Source organism: Palaemon carinicauda, chromosome 23 (genome assembly GCF_036898095.1).
Source record: "Palaemon carinicauda isolate YSFRI2023 chromosome 23, ASM3689809v2, whole genome shotgun sequence".
Taxonomy (NCBI): domain Eukaryota; kingdom Metazoa; phylum Arthropoda; class Malacostraca; order Decapoda; family Palaemonidae; genus Palaemon; species Palaemon carinicauda.
The window spans coordinates 74886178-74891996 of NC_090747.1; positions in this window are offsets into that span (position 1 = coordinate 74886178).

Consider the following 5819-nt stretch of genomic DNA (forward strand, 5'->3'; position numbering starts at 1 on the left):
ACTCAGGAGCGAGCCTGAATGTTGCCTTCCCCTCTTCCTTAGAAAGGGGGGAGTCGTAAGAGACCAAGAAGATTGCTTACACACTGGCCGTGGCCAGAGTGAGCAGGAGACCCAAGGTGGAATACAATCCGAGGCCTGTCGTAAAGGGTCTTGAGAAGATCTCTTAAAGGACTAAAAGTCCGAGCCATGCTCCAAGTTGGAGGTCTTCCTCCGACTAGGGCAGGGACGATCGTAGCTTCGCATGAGCGAGGATAGATCCAGCGGGCAGGAAAAAGTTATTCCTTTAAGCCTGAAGGTCAGGGAAAGGCTGAGCGACAGGCTTCATTGCCGAGAGCGGAAAGGAGTTTCCTCCCGCCGAAAGGCAATAAGACCGTTATTGCTGGAGAAGAGGCCTCAAGGGAAGAGGTATATCTCCCACGGCACCAACCACCTTAGACTCTTCACTTTGCCTGGGAGACCCCTGTGGATGACTATCGCAGATGACGCGACCTCCGTACCGCGACTGTAGCGGGTTGTCTCTTCTTGAGGAGGAAGCGTAGTGTCTCCAGGCATGAAGCCGAAGCGACGCCCCGGTTCGGGAGAGATGTCGCAGTGTGGTTGCTTGAGTAGTCTGCGCCGTGGGAGAAGCTCTCCCGGGAGTTCCGTCAGGGGAAGCAGAGGGTCCAGAAACCGTTCTGCGCATAGTCCCAGTGGAGCTCTCCATTGAAAGGTTGACAGACAACCTGTTCTTGTTGAGACCCATTGTCCACAGACAAAAAGGAGGGAAGACGCAGGCGTCGAAGTTGTCGACCACCATCACCGGAATGCATCTTGCCAAAGTCTCGGGGTCTGAGACTGGGGGGAAGAATAGCGGAAGGTTGAGGTTCCAAGCTGTCGCGATCAGGTCCCCCAGATAAGTACTTGCTGGTTACCCAAGGTCAAAGACCCCCAGGTACACTCTCTCTACGAGGCTCTGCTCGAATAGTCTGAGAGAACATTCCCCTGCCTGGAATGAGAGAGCCGATGGTGGTATTGAGAGAATCTCAATCATCCCGGTATCTCTACTGCAAGATGTGAAGGTGTGAAAATGCGTCCCCTGCTGGTTAGAATACGCCAGAATCATGAAGTCGACGCGCACGGGGCGACTCGGCAGGAGCTGTAGGATCTGTAGAGGGGCCAGACTAAGGCCCCTAAGCCTGCCTGAATGATGGAGGGGTATCCTTCAGGTCTTGACCATAGGCCTGGACCGGAACATGCCCCCCCCCTTTCCTTTGACGAGTCCGAGAACCGCATCAAGAATGTGGGGAAAGGACGAGAATATCCACTACCATCAAGAGGCTCCATAGGTCAACACCCATTGCAGGTTTAATAGTTCCGCTGGTCCCATAGGGCCAGGGAGTCCGGTTAAACATTGCCTGAAGCCACCGGAACTTGGATCGCCCCACATGGAACTTATCCTGAGGCGACCGTTCGGACTATAGACGGGTCAATGAGGAAAGGAGAACTAGGAAACGTTCCAAGGTAGGGCTGAAAGCTCTGCTTGACTGAGAACAGGTACTGCGACTCTCCTCAGTCTTGCCACAGTCAACCGAAAGGAAGGCTCGGAGGATGTGGTAACAGAATCTGGCGTCCCCAGGTGGTCACCCATCCAAGTACCGACGTTGCTTAACCTCGCTGGACGGACGAGAAGCGGGGTTTCCAACGTGGTAAGGCCGTTGACTCAATATCATGGCCAGATACTCCAGATGTTGAGGCAGAGGAAGAGAAGGCCCAAAGCAAAATACCATGAGCCCACACTCATGGTAAGCATCCGGAAGCTTGTCCCGGCGCTGAAGAAGGTCGAACCCGAGCCTACCGGAGTTGACCAGCCCTCCAAACAGCAGAGGAGGCGGAAGCCTGCACCTGAGCGGCCAAGAGGAAGGCAGGGAGAGTTCTCTGGGTTAACAAACCTGTTATGCCACGGCGGGATAGCCACACTGCATCATAAGCAGGAATACTTGCAGTCTAGGCTGAATTCGACGAGCACCCTGGAAGATGGATGGAATGGAAACTGAAAGTACCCGTCCTTCCGATCCAGGGTTTAAGGAGTCCTGTCGCCTCGTTACCAGTCTGATAGATTCTGCTGGTCTACGCTGGCCGAAGTTTGTTCGACAAACTTGATCAGGGCTGAGAGGTCGACTACGGACATCCCCTCTCAGATCCTTCCTTACAAGAAAGGATCGACTGAGGGGGCCGGGGGTGAAGCCGTCGATGATCCTAAGGAAGCCCTTCGCCTAAGGTATGGATCATTCTGCCCAACCGGGCAACTCTGCTGACGCTATGGCATAGAGGTTCAGAGACACTGAATTCGCTGACAGAGACAGCAGGCGCGATATCCTTGGCTAATCACAGAGATTGTGCGGGAATGGGCATCGGGAAGCTGTCATTCGGATGAGTAACCTTAAGCATCCTCCCAGCAAAAAACCAGCAATCCTAGAGTTCGTGAACTCCTTTTAGGACTATGCCCCCCCCGGGGGAGTCTCCCGTGCCATCTGTTCCTGACAGGAGGAAACTGCAATTGGACACCTTGTCCCAGTTGTCGTAGCCGATAACTTAGGCCGGCGTGGTTGAAAGAAAAGGGCGCTGGAGCCCTGCAGAGTCTGGAAGAAAGCGCCTTGGAGGAGTGAAACCGGAAGTTGATTTCCTCCGCACAGCAGCTGTCTAAGTCTCTGTCCTTGGGCACAAACAAACTCTTCTCAAGGATGGAAGGGTGTCTGAGGTCGTCGACCTCCACAGATGAGACACCCGAAGGAAGCCCTCAGTCAGCGCGTCCAGATGGTACAACATCGAGCTTGTCCGCAAGTTAGATACTTAACGACGAAAGGCCAAGGTGCCTGAGCTCGAGAGGAGGAAAGTACCCCTGATCTTCCTGTAGCTTCCTTGAACCAAACCTCGGGCCGTAACCGAGGAGGGAAAGAACCTGGTAAGCTCCCAGAGGAAGGGGTAAGCAGTCACCCCTTGTCCGATGGAGAAATCTCGAATGGAAAGCCCCCCCGCCAAAAATCCTTCCAGGGAATGACGGGGAAGGGCTAACCCAGGTTCAGGAGAGAGGAGTGTTGCTTAGATCTCCCTTAAGTTCCTCCTATTCTTGCAAGTGCCATGCTCTGCGTTAACGGGGTGAGGCCGTGTTCTGGAAATACGCTCCAGAAGAACTTGCCAGGCTGGCCATGCTGCGAAAACTCCATTGGGAATCGTGGTCGCAATCGCCCTGGAGCTCGCGCGACGGAAATTCAAAGATTTTCGCGTGGGCGAACGTGGAAGCGCCCATGCGCGGTAACGCAAACGAAGGTGAGCGAAGGAGCGCAGAAGGAGGGCGAGCGTGGTAGGAAGGGCGAGAGCTGGTGATTGGCGAGCGATAACCCATAGACGAGCAATGGATACTGCAAGAAATAAGCCGACGTTTGTGCGAAGAAACACTGTAGGTTCGCGCGACGGAACACCATCCGTCCGCGCGATGGAAAAACCGTTGGTTCGCGCGTGGGCGAACATTGGAGAGCATGGATGCGGACGCGCATGAGCGTAGACGTGCAGGCACGTGGGCGTGTGGGCGCGCAGGCGAATGGTCGCGCGGGCGCACAGGCAAGCGGTCACGCGGGCGAGTGGTCGTGAGGGTGGGCAGGTGGATGAGAGCGAGTCCGAGGCGGCGAACGCAAGCGTTAGCGCGATGGCGAGGAAACGCGCTGCCGCGTGGGCGAGGAAGACCGCTGGCGATATGGATCAACAAGCGATCGGTGGTGAGCTGGTGAGCGCTAGCGCGCAGGTTGGCGATGGCGCGTTGTGTTATGCCGACGCGATGGTCGAGCAGCATGCGCAGGTGAGCGATCGTGCGTTGGCGAGCAGTATGCGAAGGTGAGCGATCGCGAGCAGCATGTGCAGGAGGGCGATCGCGCGATGGTGATCAGCATGCGCCGGGTCGCGCGATGGTGATCAGTATGCGCCGGGTCGCGCGATGGTGATCAGCATGCCAGGGTCGCGCGATGGCGATCAGCATGCGCAGGTGGGCGGTCGCGCGATGGCGAGCAGCATCTGCAGGTGGGCGATGGCGCGATGGCGAACAGCATCCGCAGTTGAGGGTCGCGCGATGGTGATCAGCATGCGCAGGGTCGAGCGATGGTGATCAGCATCCGCAGTTGAGGGTCGCGCGATGGCGATCAGCATCCGCAGTTGAGGATCGCGCAATGGCGATCAGCATCCGCAGTTGAGGGTCGCGCGATGGCGATCAGCATCCGCAGTTGAGGGTCGCGCGATGGCGATCAGCATGCGCAGGTGAGCTAGTAGCTGGCGAACCATGTTCCTTCAGAAGTGTTGGAGAACGTTGGCGTGCCGGCTATAACACACGCGGACGATCCGGAGATCGCCGAGAGACAGGTGATCGCTGGCGAGCTGATGATCGCTGACGAGCAGAAGGCTACGCGAGGAAGCCTGCGCATAGAAGAAGAGTCCTTGACCCCAACCTGAACCGAAGTTCTGGATCGCGAGGGCGAACGTGGGCGCACAGGGCGCGTAACAGGAACCAACAGGATCAGCAGGGATGATCATCTTGAAAGCGCTGACGAACAGGAGAGCGCTGATGAGCAGAAGAGCGCCTGTGCGCTAACACTGAGCAGGAGCAGGAGAGAACACAGCAGAAGGGCGCGCAGGGAAACCCTGACACGCAAGGGAAGAACCCCCGTGAGGGCAACCCTTTGCCCCGAAGGGATCGTTGTCCGCCGGGAGACTGATGTCCGTCGGAAGACCGCTGTCCGTCGAGAAGACCGTTGTCCGTCGGGAAGACCGTTGCCCGTCGGAAGACGAGATCAGACTGCTCTCCATCTGCACCAAGGCGGAAGATCGAGAAAAAGGAGTTGTAGGCTGCAAACGGAGATCCAAAAAGGCGCCTCAAGCACCCTTATAGGGAGATGAGAGGCCCTTACGACGAGGCGGACGGTGGGCCTTACGGCGAGGGAGGCCAACAGCAACAGCAACAGAAAAAACCTCCGAAAAGGAGTCTCTATGAGTGTACTCTCTCGCGAACGAAAGAGAAACACTTCGTGGAAGAGACTGGTCAGCCAGTGACCTAAAAGGAGCAATCCTCCGAAGAGGAGCTCCTGCAGTTGCCTAGCCCCTTGAGCGAAACTGCAGGTGCGACCGCTCAGCACCAAGAGCATAGTCGCACGAAAAAAAGGCAAGAGAAGAACCCCCCAAAAGGGGAAAAACTCAAGCCTGGACAGGAAAAACTTCCCTCGGAAGGAAAGTTACCCGCCCAAGGAGGCAAGCCTCCTGAGAGTTCTAAAATGAACTGGAGAGCTGTCCGTCGTCACGGGAGTACTTCCAGTAGAAGGAGACACGCCCCTGACGAAAATACAAGGGGGGAGGCAGCAACAGCCGAATCCCCAGGACTCAACCAGACAGCTCACACCGTTGCCATATTACAGAAACGAACTAGATCGGTAACTGTAAAAAAATAAAACAAATAATATTAGTACACATTCATTCCCCCGGGAAGGCTCCGAAGAGGAATCCCGAGGGAAAGGAACAAGAATTACACAACAGGCACGTGCCCTCACAACCACTTACACTCACGGAAGGAGAGCTGTAACCAAAACAGAATTATAACAATTATAATTATGTAACTATGTAATTATGTAATTTAAAAATGAATAAACACTAAAGAAAGAACGAAAACCCCGAAAGGAATCATTCTACAAGCTGAAAAACAAAAAACAACTACAATTAGATTCATAACTAATTGAGACAAACGTACGGCGTAGCAACCCCCCACACGGGAAGGAAGCTACAAGGGCGTAGTAACACGTAGTAAA